Here is a 23,251-nt window from a genome sequence, read left to right as displayed (position 1 = left end):
CGAGGTCATGAGATCAAAATAACTTAATAGAACCGAAAACAAAATCATGAAGTCCAATTCTCAACTAACCAAACCCGTAACCTAAATCATGAGAGCGAGATTACACCATAGAAAGCTAACTGAAAAAAAATATTATGAAACTCAGATCTCGACCAACTTATTGTTAAAGGACAAAATATAAAAAAAAAATTTAAGTAAAAAATAATAATCAAAGTCATCCTGAGTTAACTTGGCAAACTCGCGACCTGAGTCATGAAACTAAAATAATTTAATAGAAAGCAAATTGAAAAAAAAATCATGAAGCCCAATTCCCGACTAACTAAATCTATAACCCGAATCATGAGAATGAGATTATCCCATAAAAAAACAAATACAAAAAATACAAAAACTAGTTCTAAACCAACTCATTGTTAAATAACAAATCAGAAAAAGAAATTATTTAAAAAAAACAAAAAAAAATAATATGAGTCATCACGAGTTAACCCACCAAACCCACAACTCAAGTTATAAGATCGAGATAACTTAACAAAAAGTAAATTGAAAAAATTACAAAGCCTAAATCCCAACGAACTAAACTCGTGACCCAAGTCATGAAAACATCACTACCTCATATAAAGCAAATAAAAACAATTATGAAGCCCAAATCCCAATGAACTAAACCTGCAATCCAAGTCATGAAAACAAAATTACCCTATAGAAATCAAATAAGAAAATTATGAAGCTCAACTCTCAATCAACCGATGCGATCCAAGCAACACCAAGAGAACTGTTAGAGATTCTAGTTAGTCAAGTGACAAGACTTAGGGTTAAGAGGTTTCAATAGGTTTTCAATAGACTTCTTTAAGACACACATAGGCTAAAATGGAATTCAATAAGATATTAAATAATGAAGTACAAGTCTTAATTAATTTAATTCATATTCAAGAAGGACTTGTAGGTGGGCATTCAAACATTAAAAAAAATTGAAAAAAAGATTCAAATCTATCAGTTTTGACATTTAGCTACTATTTTAGTCATAATTAGAGCTCCAAATAGATTATTAATGTGATTCTAGTTACACTGAAAATTAGGCATCCATACATTTCTAGTAATATATGACACATCTAATTCATTAAGACGAGAGAAAACCATGCGATTGAAATTGGGCTTTGATTCTACAACATATTAGGAAAATGATTAGTCTTATTTAAATTAGTTGGGCTATTTTTTATTTATCTTTTAGTTATTATTAGGCCTTTTAGAGATATTAAGGTCTTTATTTAAATTTAGATTCATTGGATTATTATTATTTATTAGGTTTATCAATATTCATTAAGGATATTCTATTAAACTTGATATTCTTTCTAGTTTAAATACTTTTTTATAGAGACAATTTAAGGGAAAAAGGACTATTTTTAATATAAAAAAATGACATTCTTTTCTATCTTTTATGTGATTGAGTGATTCTCATACTAAGTTGTAATTCTTTGAAGGATTGATTAACTTTATTGTGATTTTATATTACTCATTAGCGTCTCTTTATAGGTGTAAGGTGAGAGTGATCATTGTGTTTAACTCTGGTCCTCCAATGTAGATTCTTATTAAGTCAAATTGCAAACCATTCAAATATGATTTTAGTGTATATTGGAAGGTATCTGCATCAGTTGGTATCAGAGCTTATGTTATTATAAGGTTATATCTTTTTATTATTTAGTTTGTATCGTTTCTAGATTTTTTTTCTTCCTAGTTTCAGCTAGGGTCTTTTTTGTTAAAAAAAATATTCTTCTCTGATTATTTCAAAGTTTGTGTTTCCTATATTAAAAAAAAAATCACCTTGTTCGGATTCTTAATTTTACCAAAAACAAGAAAGAAAAATTATGTACTTGATCTTCAATCTTTTATCTTTCTTAATTTTAGCCTAAAGTAAAAATAAAAAAATCAACAAAGTGATATATCACAAATAAACTATTGATGTATGAAGACATTCATCCATATCATACATATATGCATGCATGAGTAGGATAAAACATACTAAAGTGTATAAAAAATAAGCCAAATGCAAAAATTTAAACACATCAAATCAAATAAACCACATAAAACACAAAAAATCCTAGTCTAAAACTGTTAAAAAAGAAGAAATTCCCTAGTGTAATTGCCATTCTATCGCATATAGGCGCGCGACGTAACAGAACATCGAGATCGAGGAGTTGTTACCTAGTTGTTTGATTTAGGGTTATTAGAAGACCTGGGTGTACTGGTCTTATAAAAAATTCTAAGGGTAAGGGACTTGTTGTGGCTAGAGAAGGTTTTAACACCCCTAGCGCATCTTACTAGAGGTAAGCTGCATTGTGTGGTCTATATATGGTTTAAAGGTTTTGATAGGTTCGTAACCGATGTTCTGTCTATGGCTTAGAATAAAGATTTACTCCTATAAATAAATCTGACTTTTGGAATTTATTATGGGCTCGTATGCCCAGACCACAATGGCGAACCAACAAAGCCTTAAGTATTTGACCATGTTTTGACCCGACTAGGTCGACCCAATAACACTGGTTTAACCATGAACCGAACAAAGAAAACTAGGTTTAACCCAAAACTAAACTAGAACAGAGATTTAAACCAAAACAAAATCAAAACTAAAAAAAACACAAAAACATAAATTTTTCTAACGAAAACATATTAAACACCAAGGAAAACGCAGAACACAAAGAGCAATGAAGAACATTCAAACTCAAATCCAGCAATGTAAACATTAAACCAAACTAGATTTCAAGAGATAAAAGGTAAGGTTTTGTTCGCAATCAAGCATAGATAAAAAAATCAAGCATCCATTTGCTTCGATTAGTACTCAAACATCACGATTTTTGTCAAAATAGGTTTCAATTCAAAACCAAAACTCTAAGATTAGAATCCATAAAAACATGTTACGGATGCATGAAAACCCTAGATTATTTATTAATTATGATATACAAACTTGCAAAAACCAAAATCAAATCAAAATAAAATCTAAAACTAGCACTCAAGACAATGTTCTTTGGATGAACATGAACTCAGGTTGCCCATAAAACCCAACATACGTTGTCAAACCCAAAAAACACATTTTAGGCTTCCAAACCAAGCTCTCTTAGCCCCAACAAAACACATTATCATAAACAAACATGTTTGAATAAAAAAAAACACTAACAAATAACATCAAATCATCAAGAACATGTATAAGATTTCATCTTTCAAAACTGTAACATTATTATTAGCCAACAAAAACATCAAAACTCAATCCAAAACTGATTCTTTAAACATTTTGAGACCCAAACTAAACTCAGGAACCAAGAACATGCCTTAACAACTTAGAAAAAGTCATCAAACACCTAATGCTACCTTTAATAGATTCCAAAACTACTATACTCTGTCAAAACCAAACATACAAACACCTTTCGAACATCCCAACAACATTAACAACAAATTCAAAATAGGATTAATCAATAAAAACAAAATGTTTATTCATCAATCCACATAAATGTTAAAACACAAAAAAATGCTAAAAAATTAAAAAAAAAACATCATTAAACATTAAGAAATCATGAATGGGCAGGCCATATAGACTCCACCCTTGAGTTTTCATATGGGTATACTTTCTCCAAGCTTGCTGGCTATAGACTGCTACCTCCCTTTTCTTTTCTTTTATTTTTTCCCTTTCCCTTTCTATTATTTCCAAAGCGTGCTAGAATTTCCATATTAAGTCTTTGAACCTTCACACTAGGGTTTTTTTTTACAGAGTATATCCTCATGTTTTTCTCTATTTGTTTCTTTGATTTCTAGGGGTATTCATAAGATTTTTCTAGGTTTTTTGGTGGATTCCCTCAAATATTGATCAAAATTTAGTCTTGTGATCAAAATAAAAAAGCTTTGGATAAATGTTAATAGCTGGAACCTTTGTCCTTTAATGGTTTTCGGGGATGGTGGTTTTTCCTAGCTGAAATACATTTATGGGAGTTCTTAAATGTGGACATATAAAAAGATTAGGTGGTTTTGCAAAATTAGGTATCTTAGTCAAGGCTGACTGAGTTTGCCACTTTTGAGGCTTCGCTGGAGAAACTCTGATATAAACATCATTGGAGACCACCTGAACTTGGTAGAGGAGATGCATATTTTTTTTTATCTATCCTTGCTCTATTTGAAGGTCTGTAGCTCTACATTCATTCGCTTGAAGGTGGCAACTCGATCAACCTAGAATTTGAAAATGTAGTAATGGTTGATCAGGGATAAAATGTTGGAGACTTTTATGGAAGAACTGAGATGTAAACATCTAATTTCATAGAAATAGGGTTTTAAAGGGGATTTTCTTATTTCATTTGCAAAAATCCCCATGTCATTTAGAGGTCTAGAACTCCACAACGAGCTCTTGGAAGGTGTTAACTCGATCATCTAAAATTGCCAAGGAAAGAGATAAACAGTAGGTGAACGACGCATCGTCTAGGTTAAATCCCTAAAAATTAGGCTTTTTAATTTGGAATCTGACAGATTTTATTTGAATCGTTATTCTTCCAATTACTTTTAATTGCACCTGTAATTGCCTTTCAAACTCTTATTTTCATGCAATTTCACCATTGCCAAACTCAATCATCAAGTTTAGCGCTATTTTTTAAACTTTTTATTTTCTCAATTTACCCCCTGATTTAGTCAATTTCAGCCCTTGAAGTCTCACACCTTTTATAATTTGGTCTTTCGTTTTGAATTTTTTCAATCAAACCCCTAATTGGCTATCACAATTTAAAATTTTTTCAGTACAGCCCCTGATTTGACAAATTAAACTTTTCAAAGTTCAATTTCACTCTCCAAACTTCAATTTCTTCTAACTAACACCCAAATTGACTTTAAAAAACCAATTTTCCTTGCAATTAAGTCCTCAATAAAATTGATTAAGCCTTCTAAAATCATGATGGGGCCTTTGTTTATCCAAATTTGTATTTCTTTATCCCAAATAAAAAAAATTCACTGAATGAGTCTTTTGTCAATAAGAATTGGATCACCAGTTTTGCCAATTTTATACATTCTGGTCCTTTAACTTTTACACATGTTATTTTGGTCCTTCACCACAAACTTGGACAATCTTTAGGCTTTCTTCATGTGTATCCTCTTGTATTTTTGGATTTTCTTTCTTGTCTTGATTTTTTTGTTGGGTCAAAAATGGGTAACAACAAAGGGTTTGTAGATAGGCATTCAGATATTGGAACAAGAAGATTCAAATATGCTAGTTTTGACCTTTCATTAATATGATTTTAGTTGCATTGAAAAGTATACATCCATGGTTTTTCAATGATATATGCTACACCTTCTAATTTATTAAGATGAGAGAGAACCATATGTTTGAAGTTGCACTTCGATTATGCTAGTAGATTACAAAAATGACTTTAGTCTTATTTAAATTAGTTAAGCTATTGTTTTATTTATCTTTTAATTATTATTAGGTCGTTTAGAGCAATTATGACCTTTATTTAAATTTGGGTTCATTGAGTTATTATTATTTATTAGATTTATTCATATTCATTATGGATATTCTATTAGATTTAGGATTCTTTCTAGTATAAATATTTTTTTGTAGAGACTTTTTGAGAAAAAACTATTTTTAATAAAGAAATCATCATTCTTGCTATCTTTTGTGTGGTTGAGTGACTTTCATACAAAGTTCTTGATTAAACTTGCAAACTCTTCGAATGATTGATTACATTTATTGTGATTTTATACTACTCTTTCATCGTCTTTTTATAGACGTAGGGTGAGAAATTTCATTGTGTGTAACTTTGGTTCTCTAAAAGAAGTTCTTGTTAAGTCAAGTTGCAACAATTCAAATCTGATTTTAATATATTTTAAGAGGTGTCCACATCACCAATTCATTGTTGAAAAATAAAATTAAAAAAAAAAATTATCCTTTTTTTTTTGGGTACTAATTTGATACTCGCACGTTGGACTCCAAGACCGAACTTCACATGACACAAGTCTTTTTTTTTCTTTTTTTGACTGTTTTTGGTGATTTAAATATGCGTTGTTACTTATTAATCAAAGAGAGGATTGCATGCGATCATTTCTTCAAGCAAGTTGCCAAGAGATGCGATGCCGAGTAAACTGTGAACTAAGATGCTTCCGTTCCTCGCGATGCAAGTAAAGTAATATCAACGATACTTTACCCAAGAAAGAGAGACGAGTATATCCAAAAGTTTGGTAAAACACTTTAAGTCATGTGTGCTTCCGTGAGCGATCAAATATATATATATATATATATATATATATATATATATATATAAAAAAAAAACTAGATATTAAACCTTGCAGTGCTTAAGTGGCGTCGTAGTTTCTCGATTTTTTTTAAATATATAATTCATTTTAAAAAAATCCACTTTAATCAAATTTTCACACAAATAATTGTGTTTTTTTTTAATGAAAATGTAATTTAATGAATGAAAGAAAGATGTGATAATCTGATGACACCATTCATGCAGCATATAGATATGAGATACACTTACATTTTAAGTTAGAAATTTATTGAAAATTATTTTTTAACAGAAATTCTTTAATATGAAGCACTAACATGGTTAAAATAAATTATAGATAAAAAAAATTTAAAATCAAAGAACCATGTTTCTTAAATTCAAAACTTTTAATTCTACATTAAAAGATTATAAGATTTTCTTGTAGTTTATATAACAAAATGTTGAAAGGTTAAAATTAAAACCATAAGACATCAAAGCTTTTAAAATGAGAAAAATACTAGGTTAAGTGAGCTTTAGACTTATGTCACTTGAGGATGCTCTCCCGACACAACACAACATGGGTATAGGTTTGGGTATTCGTCTGAGTTTAGGCTTGAGATTATTATAAAGTATTGTTTTTGGCCTACAAAGATTATTTTTTAGTTGGCCTATGAATAAATTGTCTAAATAGTATGGGTCCTTTACTCGAACAACTTTTTTAAAGGAAAAACATTTGGTTTTGAAAGCAAAAAATGTTAATTTTTTTTTAATAGTAAATAATTAAATGTTAAAACGATAAAAATTAATTTTAGTAATTACTAGAATTAATTTTGTAATAGTTTTGTTTTCAAACAAACATTAGCATAAAAAGGGTTAAAGAAGGGATATTCTACACAATAAGCATAAGCAGTTGCTCTTTCTACCTCTTCTTTTCTATATTATTCTAGAGCTTAGGGTCTTGTATTTTATAAAGAGATTTTGAGTAATCTTTTTCTAAGTTCATAAACCTTGATTAGTAGCGTGCAACTTTTGTTAGAATTCTAGGAGGCTGATTGTTATCAATTTGTTTACACCAAATGGTAAATAATAAAACCTTAAAAACAAAAAATATAATCATTGATAACAACATGATTTATATCTTTTATACATTCTAAGTGCTTAAATAAGTATATTAAATAATTTTTTAAGATTTAGTGTTTATTTCATTTCTAAAATATTTTATATATAATTGGTTGTATGCATGTTTATTCTGGAGGCTATAAATCCTAATCTTTAAGTTTATCATTTGATAGTTATAGTTAAACACTATGTTTACAAAATTAAAAAAAAAAAAGTAGTGTATTTTTAGTTGATCTACATAAACTAGATACCGTCATACTTATATTAAACACTATTAAAGCTTTAATAGTTTATACTAGTTGGATGTCCACGCTATATAAATAATAATATGTTTTTAAATATTAATAATAATTGTTCTTTTAAATGTATTAATTATTTTATTAATTATAATAATATTTATAACAAAAATGATAATATTTTTAATATGCATACTATTAATTATAATAATAATAATAATATTTATAACACAAACAATACTATTTTTTATATGAATATTTAGAATTATAATAAAAATAATAATATTTATAACATAAATAATTATATTAAAAATTTCAAGGATGCTTACAACACAAATAATAATATTTTTTATATCAATACTTTGAGTTATAATAAAAATAATAATATTTATAACACAAATAATAATATTTTTTATATGTACACTTTGAATTATAAGAGAAAAAATAATATTTATAACACACATTATTATATTAACGCACATGAGATTGGGCGTGGACGCGTCCAGCCCCAACTTGGGAATGGGCGTGGACGCGTCAGACCCAACCCCAAGTTGGGCGTGGACGCGTCCAGGTCCAACCCCCCATTGAGCTGGGGAGAGCCAGCACGCTTGGGTCATGGCAAAAGGCCCGATTATCTTGGGTATAAGGCGGGACCCAATTGTCTTAGGTTCGAAGTTATAATCCCAGCTCAATGGGTGAGACCCAATTCTATTGGGTCTTGATGAAGGATTTTAAATATTTTAATTTTTATTATAATTAGAACTATTAATATAAAAAATAGTATTATTTGTGGTATAAATATTTTAATTTTTATTATAATTAAAAGTATGACTCTTAAAAATAGTATAATTGGTGTGACAAATATTATTATTTTTATTAAAATTTAAAATATTCATATAAAAAATAGTATTATTTGTGCTATAAATATTATTATTTTATTTATAATTAACAATATGAATACCAAAAATATTTTCATTTGTGGTATAAATAATAGTATTTTTATTATAAATAATCATATTATAATAACAATGACAAGCGGACACTTGGCGCTTAGGTGGCCCTGCTCAAGCGACACCCTAGCACGCAGACCCAAGCGCCCGGTGGCGCTTAGGGGTGCTTGGTGTGAGCCAAGCAGCGCCTGCTCACGTGCATACCGAGCGCCACATGGCAATGGCGGTTGCTTGGGGTGAGCCAACCCACGCCCGCTCAATGTGAGGCACCTGAAGCTTGGGTCTGAAGGAGGACCCCTTGTCTTGGGTCCGATATCAGTACCCAAGCTCAATAGATCTTGCATGATCAAATTCTATTGGGTTTTGATGAAGGATTTTAAATATTTTAATTTTTATTATAATTAAAAGTATTAATATAAAAAATAGTATTATTTGTGTTATAACTATTTTTATTATAATTTAAAGTATTAATAGTAAAAATAGTATAATTTGTGTTATAAATATTTTAATTGTTCTTATAATTAAAAGTATTACTCTTAAAAATAGTATAATTGGTGTTACAAATATTATTATTTTATTATAATGAATAGTATTTGCATTAAAAATATTATTTTTTTAAAAACATTTAAAATATTCATATAAAAAATAGTATTATTTGTGCTATAAATATTATTATTTTATTTATAATTAATAGTATGAATACTAAAAGTATTATCAGTTGTGGTATAAATATTATTAATTTTATTATAAATAATAATATTATAATAACAATGAGAAGTGGAAACCGAGCGCTTGGGCTGCCCGTGCACCACTTTTCATGAAACAAACAGGGTAACTTAAGTTAATTTAGTTATTAGCTTAAGGTTTATTCTAGTTTGTTAATTCACATTCTATATTTATTTAAATACTTTAAATTAAACTCACAATTGTAATTTATTCATAATTTGTAATTACTTTTCTTAATTTATTAATTGTTTAGTTAATATCTTTTCTGGTTCTTTAATTATTTTGTATTTTGTTTGTTGTATTTTTTTGTTATTTGCATTTTTTTAGCTAAATCTTAATCAATACACATTTGGTCGTTATTTGTTTTATAAAAACTATCATCATGACTTACACTTAAGAGATGGTTACTATAACCAATGTTTGTTTTGCAAGTAATGTTGTGGCTAATATTACTTTGGTATGAAGGATTTCATCATTAACTTCTATGGTCTACGATGAGAAACCTAAAAAGTCAATGAATTGAATTTTAAAAGGTAATAATAAAAAATATTATTCTATATGATCGTCTTTAACTTGGTGTAGTTCTTAATTGAAAATGCGACAAATTTTTTAGATGATGAATACAATCTCATAATTATGGTAGTTATGGACATATAGATATATAGTGATTTCATGTACAAGAACCACATCCTAAATGGTTTGGACAACACATTATATGATTTGCGAAGATAAATTAAAAGTGCAAAGGTATTATCAAAAGCTTTGGATTAGTAGTACAAGGCTGAAACTGCCAACATAAAAAACTTTATAGTAGATAGATTTCTTGACTTCTAGATGATCGTTTCAAGGACTATAATATGCTAATTTTAAGAGTTTTTAACTCATATTGCAAGACAATCATGCTAGAGTGATGATTTTAAGTGAAACTCTCCAAATGACTACAATTACTGATAAATTGTCACCATTTTGAAAAGATTTCAAGAATTTGTTGGGTTTTTCAAAACACATATATGTAGTGGAAATAAAAATATCTAATTTTTTTAGGAGTCCTAATAATCCTGTTAGTTAGATCTATAGTTGTTTAGAGTTTATATGAAGATTACTTGAAGATTAGATGTTCTTTTTTACTTTGAATAATTTTTTAAAGGCTGAGTTGTCGGAAACCACAAGCCGTCCAAGTGTCCGGTCTTTATCAATAATTCACACGAACTGTTAGTGAGAAAACTTCTAAACCCTTTTAGGAGAAAGAGATTGCTATATCTTAGAGTGCTAACTCTTTTCTTTTGTGTTTTAGGTGTTTCTATATTGTACTTTACTCACAAAAAATAAGAGGTATAACTTTTTATTTGTAAGGAAACCTATAAATGGAAAAATATTAATTTGCCCCTTAAATAATATCACATATATTATTTTACGCTAATTTTAGAAATGTATTCAATCAAGTCTTTACTTGATTATTTCTAGATCTAAAATTGTAATACCTTGTATTAATTACATTGTAGTCCTCAATTTCTAAAATTTATTTACAATCAAGTCACACTTAATTAATGATTCCATTTTAACTTTTGACCAATGGTTCTTATATATGTGACCCGTTAGGTTCCCTAATATGTTGGCCTAAATATAAATCATAATTCTAAATAAAATATAATTAAATAATATAAGTATGATAAGTTTGGTCTCCTACCATTCAATATCTCATTAGAGTCTTATCAACATATTTTGATGGAACTCTATTTAAAAGGCGGAAGGTCTGCATAGCTCATCATGGACCGTGCCATAACCAATAGAGTATTATTTCTCTTTTCAGAAACTCCATTAAGCTATGGTGTTCTAGGATGTGTCTATTATGAGTGAATCCCATTATTTTTTAAATAATCTTAAAATCTTGGTTAAAATATTCTAATTGGATGCCATTTTAGCATACTGAATATTTGATCAGATTTTTCATGTAACATCCCAACATTCAACCCAATTTCACACATACATGATACATATACAATGAAATTAAGGTATATATATATATATATATATATATATATATATATATATATATATATATATATATATCTACTGAAATTTCAGCAAAGTTTTCTCTATATCCGGACCATACCAATTTATCGACCACTTCATTCATAACACAACTAACTCCACCACATCATGGTTCAACCATCCTGGACCTTAATCCACATCAAACTCAATATCATTTCACATTAACACACAAAACAATTACCAAAAATAACTATATAAACATACAACATAATCTAAAAGTATAAAAATAAAAACATAACACATATACAAATAAAGGGAAAGAAAGATAAACAGAAGTAAGTAAAGGTGATACAAAATTCAACATTCATGAGCATACAAAAGGAAGAATTATAGGATAATTACATAATTATACCTAAGACAAAAACTACTCCTAAAACTATAACAACCTTGCCCTGTAGTATAAGATGAGCTTGCAAAAAAATGTCAAATTATATATTATATGAGTCAACAATATATATCTATATATAACACAAAATATTATTTTATAATTTTATGTAGCATTACCAATTATAACTCTTTATTTTTTTTTATACTTTAACTTAATCTTATCTTTTATTTCTATTAATATTAAATTCCAAATCACTACGATCTTAATTTTCCCCATATGTCCCCGTCTTATGTACTTTTAAATTTTATATCCTTTATAACCCTAACCCCACAACCTTGGTTCACCCTTGGTTAACCAAGTAATAATTCTTCACATTGATTCCACAATGGGCAAACCAATTAACAATTTATCACCTTGGTTCCACAACTAAATAATTATTCACTATCTTGGTTCCACAACGAGCAAACAAGTAACAATTCACTGCTTGGTTCCACAAACCAAGTAATAATTCATCGCCTTCATTCCACAAACCAAGTAATATTTCTATCAACTCAACATAACCAGTCATCCATTCATTGTCGTAGACACACAATTCATCTTTTTTTTTTCTTTTAACTTTCCATCATTCTATCCCACACATTACATAACTTTTCATCTCCAGCAATTTAACCAAAATATACATACCTATATTGTGAAAATTTAAGAAATTTAAAGAAATGAAAATCGGTGCAAAGCACTTACTTGCTCCTCCAGTGGTGCGGGATCCCCTAGTGCCTCTTCTGAATTCAGAAAAAGTACCATAAATTAATAATTTTATCAGCTCATAACTCATCATTATTACATTTCATTAATCACAACACTATTTACATTTCTCACATATTTATTCTTTTTACTCATTTCTCCGTCTATAAATTTCTAATTAAATCAAATTCAACAACACCACATTCCAATGTCCATTTTCCACTTAAACTTATCTAGCCATAATGCCCCTTAACATAATTTAAATTTCCAACTCTACATTCAAATCTATTATTTAACCAAATCACACTCATTTTTATATTCATTTATTCCATCGCTAAAATTCACAACAATTTCAATATAAATTCATCAACATTAATAACAATAATATAATTCTTTAACATATCATTTTACATTAGTTCTTATCATAGTAACACATATACATCAAAACATAATTTTTTCTTCTCTCTACTATGACCGGCCACATGTCCTTCTTTTTCCCAAGGATTTCTTTTTCAATAACATTAAATTTAACCTTCGAAACATTTATCTCCACATGTTTAAGCATGCCTAACCACCAATTTACAAAATCCCTAATTTTTACACTTAAGAACCCTAATTAACAATTAGACAAAATTGATGTTAATTTTCCATTAAACTCACTAAAACAAGTATAGTTCTTATCACAAAATAATTTGACCTCCAAATGCTAGCCAAATGAGAGTTTCCCAACTTTCTCCTTTTTTCTTCACCTTCCTTACTTTCTCCCCTTACTTATTCTTCCTAAATCTCACTTACTCAATCCTGAAATATGGTTTTCTTAAGAGATAATGGAAGATTTAGTATGATCTCACAAGATTTCTAACTTTTTCTCACACTTTTCTCTCTCTTTTTTTTTTTCATACTTTTCTTGCTTAATTTTCCTCCCTATATGGCTGGCCACCTTACATATATTTATAGGGAACAATTTTAAAAATTCATTTTATGTCCATTCCTTTAAACCTTTTCATTTTCCTTGGGTAATATTTCTCGGGTCCTAACGCCGGTTTATACAAGACTTATAACATGTGAATTCAAATTTCATTAAACTTTATGACACTATAATTTTTTTTTTATAAAAAGTTTTCATTTAGTTTTTATCTGTGTTTTTGTATTTTTTATTTTTCAGCTATTTTTTGTAACTTATTTTCTTGAAACCCATACTTAAACGTTTTATTTTAATTTCTTCCATTTTTCATCATCCCCACGAATTAGTTATTCCTTGTACTCACTTATCATACTAGTCGCTTCATTAATTTTATATGTTTCTCCTTAGGGGTTTACATTTCATATCCGACCAAAATTAACCACTGAATTTTTAAAAAGGATTTTATAGTGGTTGTGCGCCACCAGCAGGGGTGTTAGCATTGCTAGTGCGCCTGGTAGGTTGTATGCAACATCAACACTATTGCCACTTTTGAGGGTTGCTGCCGACGTGACAACCCATACCGGCTGTAATAGCAAGGCTGCTTCATCAAGTAGAAGAAGGGGTGGAATTTGCAATTCTACCCCTGCAACTTATATCTAGGTATATTTGGGTTTGAAATTATGATTTTATCCCTCCATATATAAAATAATAATTTTATATTAAAAAACCCTAAAATAAATTAATTATAGAATTAATTTTTCTTAATAGGATTAGGATTGAATTAAAATGTTTAATTAAATAATATTTAGAGAAATAGTTTTTTCTAAAATGAAGAGAGTTTCTAAGTCGGAAAATTTTATTTCATTGATCTTAAATTAGTTTATGATATTAATAAGAATTTGAATATAATTAATTTTCTTCTTAAATTTTGAAAAATGGTTTTTCAATGAAAATTTATACTAAATAAAATTTATTATGATTGGAAAATTATCAAATTAGATTTGATTTAATATATCTAAGTGTTAGAAATATTATTTTAAATTTTTTATATAAAGTCAATAATTAGAATTGAAGTATGTAATATTTTTATTAAGCATATTAATATGTTCTTATGCATGATGAATGATTATAGACACTAAAGACCAATGTGTTTTTATGGTTGGATGATTGTAATATTAAATAGAACCTACATGTCTTGCCTTTTCTCTATTTTTCTTCTAGGGTTGTAAAATTCTTTTCTCATCTAATTACCCTCAAATGTAACTCGAGGTTTTTTAATTAATTATATAAATGTTATATAATTTAGAAATGTAGGAATTTAGATAGAGAACTTATTTAGTAAACGTAGAAGAAGAAAGAATGGTGGTGAATGATACAACTATGGTGCTTGCAAAGGACTTCTAAAGATTTACAGCAACTACCTAGGTTTTAACCACCTAATTCCCTTTGATGGCTCAAGAGAATTAGTTTAAATATATCCATAATTATCTAATTAAAATGGCTTGTGACGACAGTATATTAATATATTATTGTTATATATGATATATCAATTATGTCAGGAAATGAGACCTAATTAAAATTTATAATAAATCTCTTATTAATATATTAAATACATGTTAAGAACATGATTTGTTGTCTTCTGATTTATATGCATAAAATCTAAGTTCTATTCATGGATAACTTGTTGAGCTACTCATGATTATCGTTAATCGAATATGTTTAATGCTATAAAATTGAGTCTTACTTAACTAACTTATATGATTTAGACAATGAGTTGTCACCTAACTGATCTAGGAGTCATATGTAGATGTGATTGATAAATTATGTTATCTACCTAATTTAATTTATTTGGATTTGTTGAGTTACTCAAAGTCGCATAAATTAAATGGGGTCCTAACTCACTAGGAAAATCTAAGCGAGATTTTCCGAATTAATAGTGAGAACTATTAATTTGTAAGAAAATAGTGGGAGACCAATTTAAGATTAAAAACCTTATTTGAATTTGAATTTAAATGTGTATGTATGAAACTAATACTCACTATCTTTACATGAACAGGTTGAAAATGATTTGTTATATTGAGAAATTAGGCCAATTGGCTTTGTCATATACTATGAGTTAATTGTTGACTTGGTTTTGCAGTTATTACCCTAAAACTTTTTGCATTTCATTATAAATTATCACATGAATAGGTTGGATAATATGTTGTTAAAATTGCTTAGTATACTTAAAACTACTGAAGGGAAAATATTAAAAAATATTATTAAACATTGAAAAAGCATGAATGAGCAGGCCATATGAACTTTACCCTTAAGTTTTCACATGTTATACCTTCTTCAAACTTGTTGGCTATAGGCCGCTATCTCCCTTTTTTCTTTCCTTCTTTCACTTTCCCATTCTATTCTTTTCAAAGCTTGCTAGAGCTTCTATGTTAAGTCTTTGAACCTTTATAGTAGGGTCTTTTTTACGGAGTACATCCTCATGTTTTTCTCTATTTCCTCTCTTTTTTTTCTTTGATTTCTATAGGTATTTATATGGTTTTTCTAGGTTTTTTGGTGGATTCCCTCAAATATTGATCAAAGCTTAGTTTTTTTTTTTTATCAAAATGAGAGAGCTCTAGACTAATGTTAACAACTGAAACCTTTATCCTTTAATGGTTTTTGAGAAAGATGGTTTTGTCTAAATAGTTTTCTCTTTCTTAGAGATAAAGACATATATTTCTCACATTATAATCTTCAATGAAAGATTTATGGCCCTAAATAAGAACCCTCTAAGAGTTTTTAAGTCTGAACACAAAAAAATGTTAAGTGGTTTTACACAAATGAGTATCTCAGTTGGCCACTTTTGAGGCTTCACCAGAGAAACTTCAATGTAAACATCAAGGACAAGGTGTTGGAGACTTGTATGGAAGAATTAGGATATAATCATCCAATTTCATTGAAATAGGATGGTCTTCATTAATTTGCAAAAACCCTGAATGGAATTTCGAGGTTTAGAACTCCACAATGAGCTCTTGGAAGGTGCTAACCTAATCATCCAAAAATGCCAAGGAAGAAGATGAATAATGGGTAAACGACATGTCGTCTAAGTTAAACCCTAGAAATTAGAGTTTTTAATTTGAGATTTGATATATTTCATTTTAGTCTCTAATCTTGCAATTGCTTTTAATTGCACTCGTAATTGCCTCATAAACTCTTAATTTCATGCAATTTCACCCCTACTAAATTCAATCATCAGCCTCAAAGTTTAGCGCCATTTTCATCCTGGTCCTTGGTTTCTGATTTGTGCATTTGGACCTTTAATTGACCATTAAACTTTCAATTTGGCCCTTGATTTGGTCACTTCCAGCCATTGAAGTCTTATGCCTTTTACAATTTGATCATTGGTTTTGAATTTCTTCAATTAAACTCCTAATTGGCTATCAAACTTTAAATTTTTCACAATTTAGCCATTGCCATTGATTTGACCCAATTAACTTGCCAAAGTCCAATTTCAGTCCCTAAACTTCAATTTCTTCCAATTAACAATCAAATTGACTAAAAAAACTGATTTTCCTTGCATTTATGTTCTCAATAAAATTAATTAAGCCTTCTAAAATCCTCATTGTGTCTTTTCTCATTCAAATTTGTATTTATTTACCTCAAATAAAAATATTTTCATTGAATACATCTTTTGTCATTCAGAATTAGGTAGCTAATTTTGTCAATCTTGTACATTCCAGTCCTCCAACTTTACCACTTATCATTCTAGTCATTCACTATCAATTTGAACAATCTTTTGGACTTTTTTCATGTGTATTCTCTTGTATTTTTGGATTTTGTTTTTCTTTTCTTGATTTTTTATAGGGTAAAAAATGAGTAACAATATATGTTCTCTTTTACAATGCTTACGAAGCAAAATCTCAACAAGGTTTTGCACAGTGAGCTTGTAAAGAAAAAATGTTTGTCTAACTTGCTAGGTAATCCACTCATCCAAATACTTTGCTTCTAAAATTTAAAAATTAGTTTATTTTCACAGGCGACCTACTCTTTTTAAAATTCAAAAAGAACTTCAAGAAGCGTTCATGCTTCCCTAAAATTGATCTATTTTACGGGCAACTTGTCCATTTTAAAATTAAAAAACTGGTCTATTGTCACGGGCAACCTACCTTTTTAAAATTCCAAAAAGAATTTCAGCAAACGTCTATGTTTCCCTGAAATTGGTCTATTTTCACGGGTGACCTGCCCATTTTAAAATTCATAAACTGGTTTATTTTTACGGGCGACCTGTCCTTTTCATATTCTAAAAAGAACTTCAGCAATCATCCATATTTTTCTAAAATTGATCTATTTTCACGAGCGACCAGCCCATTTTGAAATTCAAACTAGGATTTTCATCAAAATCCTTCAAAACTTTCCTAAATCAAAATTCAAAATAAAATACCCTCTAGAGGTAAACTCTTAAAATGAGTGCCTTGTCTTATGACTTTAGTTATCCACACCAGATGGATGAGATTTCTTTGTCATTTCTTGACTTTTGTTCACCCATGTAGATTTCACCATCTTTCCTTTTGATCGACGAATCCTGCACCAATACTATTTCAAAGTTGAGGTTAAAGCATATGCAATGTATGTCTATCAAAATATAAACCTCTCATTTCTTCATAATCTCTTATTTTGATTGCTAAGGGTTGTAATTTTCGAGGTGGTCATTTTTGTCGGCTCATCTTCCCAGTTTACCTAAGCAAGTCCGTGTGAGTTACTTTCAAATCTTGAGTGTCGAGCTACCTTTGGAGGCTTCTATTTTTTGTGAGTATTTAAGTCATGACGAATACTATCCTAATTGGGAATGCATTAGAACTCCTTGTCTTATGACAATGTTGTTTTTTAAGTGCTTTATCAAATACATGTGACACACGTTTTGGTTTTATTTTAGGAAGTTTTCCCTAATAAGCATTTCATAAGATTTACTTAGTCTTTTTGAAAGCCCGGGATTTTTCAAAGTCATGTCAAGTAACAATGTTTATGCAACTCTCATGGTTTGTATTAGTTTTTGAAGAAATGTATTTTATTATGGTGATCGGTTTAGGAGATGGCCCATTTTGCATTAGGTTAAAAAAGGATTAAATACTTGTTTGAATTTTCTCAATAAAAATGAATAGCTATTCACTTTGTCATAACTCTCGTGAATGGTTCTTTATGTTTTCAGAGCGTATTTATTAGTCTTTCTCTTATGCTTGATTAGAATGGACTTTTTAAGGTATATAATAAAGACCGAGTTTCATGGCTACAAAAAAAAAAAGAAGGAATTCACATGCTCAAATGGTGTTTAAAAGTCTTCATGGGTCTAGGATCACTTTCACTCCCTTATGCCACTCCATCCTCTTTTGTTTTACAACATATGCTATGCTCTTAGAGACCTTCCCTCTTAGAAGTTGAGAAAATGGATCTTTCTCTATTTTTCTTTTCACTCTAAACCTTTAATCGAACACCAAATCAGCTTTGCCCAAAATCTCTTTATTTGGTCATATCGAACTTTCTATTAGAATCAAGATACTAAAGTCTTTTTCTATTTCAAGCCCTTGATCGAAAACCCAAACATGTTTCTTCCATTTATGAGTTCCTCAATAATTTTCCTTTTCTTTGTTCATCGAAGTTGAAGGAATAACGTATGCTTGCTTTTCAAATATCCGTATGTCTTTTTCAAGATTTGTCTTTTTCAAAATTTATTAGTCCTCGGTGTTTTTTTTGGATTGCTGGGCTTGCAGCTTTAATCAATATCTCGTGGATTCCGTTCACAAGTATTCTACCTTTTTTAATTTTTTCAACTACATCCTCGTCGTTTTTTAATACTTGCCTCTAGTGTAGAGTGTGATCTTGGCCAAGGTTATCTTACAAATGAGAAAACATTTTACGAGTTTATAATTCATGAAAACTTTATCCTTTTAATTCATGTAGCTTTTGTACGACAAACTTTGATGGTTGAGTCATCTATTAGGGTTTATAGGTATGTAGTCATCTTCGAAAGAGTTGCTTGGTGAATCATTACTCTTGACATATCATTGATTTTTCTTGAAATCGTTAGCCAAAGTTAAATTTTGAAAACCTTTGTTTAAAAGAAAATGATTTTTGAAAAGGATTTGTATTGAGCCTTTTGAGATCATTTGCGAAATACACAAGATAAAACGAGAATGAGTAACCAAACTTTATTGATTTAAAGAAGTATTATATTTAAAGAAGATGAATACACTCTGCATAATACTTCTTTATAAAATTAGAGTTCAGAGGCTAGGCAAGTCGTCTCCATCCATTTCTGTCAATAACAAACCTCCCCTAGAGAATGCTTTCTTCACTACATATGGATCTTTATAGTTGGGTGCCCACTTACTCTAATCTTTATCGGGTAGAGGTAAGATCTTTCTCAGCACTAAATCTCCTTCCCAAAATAACCTGGGTCTGACCTTCTTATCATATGCTTTACCCTTTCTTTATACAACTGGTGATGACAGATTATAACTAACGTCTTTTCATTGATCATATTTAATTGTTCGTATCTCATTTTGACCCAATAAGTTTCTTTAAGTTCTGATTTCATCAATACCCTTAGAGTTGAGATTTATGTTTCTAGAGGCATTACTACTTTTGTCCCGTAAACCAAGGAATAAGATGTAGCTCGTATAGACATCTTTATTCCAATGTGATAGGTATGTAGAGAAAAAGGGAGCATTTCATGCCAGTCCTTGTATGTGACTACCATTTTTTACATAATCTTTTTAATATTCTTATTGATAGCTTCTATAACACCATTAATCTTTGGCCTATATAGAGATGAATTTAAGTGCTTAATTTTCCATTTTGAGCAAAGTTCTACTATCATTCTTTCATGAACGTTCTGAGTATTATCAATCATTATCATTTCAGGTGCTCTATATCGACAAATTAAATCTTGTTCAATGAATCTTTTCACTATCTTTTGAGTTACATGAGCATATGAACTGGCTTCCACGTATTTTATGAAGTAGTCAATGGCCATTAGGATAAACCGATGCTCATTGATGGCTTTTAGATTGACATTCCCAATTACATCGATTCCCCATATTGCAAATGACCATGGAGATGTCATATTGAATAAAAGAGTTGAAGGTGCATTTATCTTATCATTATGCACCTGACATTTATGGCATTTTCTGATATATTTTATGCAATCCTTTTCCATGCTCGTCCAGAAATATCTCACCCTCTATATTTATCTAGCCATCATATATCCACTAGCATGACTTGCACAAATCCTTTCGTGAGCTTCTTGGAGCATGTTTTTTGTTTATGTCCCATCCAAACATCTCAACAATGTTCCATCGGATGACCTCTTATATAACATTTTTGCATCGAGATAATATACCATGTTTAGCCTTCGCAGGGTGATGTAACCATATTATTCGATAGTTTCACCCACATCTACCTAATGTTTTGTCCATGTTTTATATATAAAATGCCTTGATATTCTTTGTTTTATGTTTTGAAGGCACTTTTGGATGAAAGATGCAAAAAGGAGTAAATTGGAGGTAATTGGCAGATTTGACCCTCAGTCGATGTTTTGTGCAGAGCGTGAGCTCTAAAAGTCAAAACGAAGTGATTCTAGTGACATTAGAAAGCTAACATCCATACCTTTCTGGAAATCTAAGTCAAGAAAAATAAAAATACACAGAGAATGGAAATCACATCCTTCAAAGTCAAATCTCGCATTCTGCCAATGTTGACCTTTGTCCATTCCAAATTGAATATCTGGATCTGTAGACATCCAATTGATGCAAACTCAATTGTTTTGGATTCCTGACTAAAAGGCCTACAAACGCTCCAAATGTCAGCACACAACGATGTCATATGAGGGAGATAGGAGTTTTCAAAGATAACAACTGAATTCTGCCAGCAAACAGGTTTCGTGAAGAAACGAATCCAAATTACATCCCGAAGCATCCAAACTGACATCCAAGTTTTAATTTCAGCAATTTAGCTCCTCTAGTAAATTAATCTAGAAGGTCAAGGAAGGCAGCCACCAACCTCAAGCCACCAACCTCAAATCACCAACCACAAACCAGCTTTCAGCCACCAGCCGCCAGCCGCCTTCACACTACCACCATCTATTGATGTTCACACTTGAACTTTGATTTTTCTTAGTTACAATTTGTGTATAAATAGACAACTAAGTTTATGCTATCAAGGGAGCCAAGAGGGAAGGAAAGAGAGCCAAGAGGGAAGGAAAGAGAGAGTGCAGTAGAATCAAAGAAAGAAGGGTGACAACCATAAGAGAAGAAACACAAACTCTCCCCTCTACAAACTAGAAATAATGCTTTCTTCTATCTTTAGGAGTAGTTGTTCAATAGATATGCAAGGCTAAGCTCGTTTTCTTGGTTGCAAGGACGCAAAAACCTTCAGATTTCAAGAACTATGAGATTTATTCTTCCATTTATTTTCAGTTTGTATTATGAATGAGTATGTTTGTTTTCCTATGCATATTTCCTATGATTGTTTATCTTAATTGCTAGAGCGGACTCTAAGTTATTATTGTGAACAATCTATTGCTAAGTTTGATATCAAAACCGGAGTTGTGGTATACAAACTTGTGAAGCAACTAAGCTTGATAATTGTAGTGGAACTACGTTATTAAACTTAGGGAGAACATTCGATCAAAGCAACACAAGCTGACAACTTGGTTGTTAAGATTAATGAATTTATCTAGATCTTAAGGCTGCCATTGGATTAAATCATTAGTGCGAACACTGTGATTGTTTGTTGGTTAGGGTTAGTTATATGGCGGATCCGTTAATTAACCAACATTAAGAAAAGATAAAAAATTCAGAATATAAACTAAAGTTTCGTTTCAAGGATCGGTTCTGATTTCTGTAGGTGGATGTATGCTTGCAACCAAGGTTTGTTTTCTTGATATATTTCAGTTTCAATTGATTTTGTTTGTTAGTTTAATTTCTACCATAGTTTAGATCATTGCAAATCAAACCCCCCCAATTACATAACGTATAACATAAAAATCTGAACTAAACCTTCCTCGTGGGATCGACCCCTTGCTTGCTCTATACTATCTTATGTGTTTTAAGCTAGGGTAATTAATTTGTGCGACCGCGACATCGCAACACAGGGTTTTCATATCTATATTGGATGCCCCGAGGGGATACTTCCGGTGTTGGATAAACTATTCGATATCATAATACCACAGATTCCCATCCATTTCTCTTTCGACTGAGCAGTAATGGGCCAGAGAATCCCTGACTTTAATACTTATGGGTTGCACTCTGTTCTCAAAATCGATTTTGTCCATGAAAGTTAAAGTGGCTAGAGCATCAGCAAATTAGTTTTTTTATTTCTTCTCATGTAGTGAATTTTATCTCTTTAAATTTGTTTTTCCATTTAGACATATATTCTTGATATGGCCTCGACTTCTTATCTTTTGTCTGTCATTCTTCAATCACTTGGTGGATTATCAACATTGAGTCTCCATAGACATCAAGTTTCTTTATCTTCAACTCCAATGCAGTTTCTAATCCAAGGATGCAAGTTTCATACTCAGCCGTATTATTTGTGAATTTAAAGTGCAGCTTGATCGAAATAGGGTATTGCTTTTTGTTAGGGGAAATTATCATTGCTCCTGCCCCATTGCCATGTATATTTATTGCTCCATCAAAATACATTTTCTACTAGTCTAGTTCTTATTTTTCTACTACTAGCACACTTTCATCTGGAAAATCAAAATTCAAACGCTCATAATCTTCAATTGCTCTGTATGTAAAATGATCAGCGATAACACTTCCTTTCACAACTTTTATTATCATATACATTATGTAATACTCAGCTAACAACACTTATCATCTTGCTATTTTGCTTGATAAATAAAGCTTTTCAAAGATATATCTAAAGAGGATCCAGTTTTGAAATCAGTCATGTTACAACATGTACTGTTGAAGTCATTTTGTAACCCATACAAG

This window comes from Populus trichocarpa, chromosome 7, assembly GCF_000002775.5.
Source record: "Populus trichocarpa isolate Nisqually-1 chromosome 7, P.trichocarpa_v4.1, whole genome shotgun sequence".
Taxonomy (NCBI): Eukaryota; Viridiplantae; Streptophyta; class Magnoliopsida; order Malpighiales; family Salicaceae; genus Populus; species Populus trichocarpa.
This window is presented reverse-complemented; position numbering follows the sequence as displayed.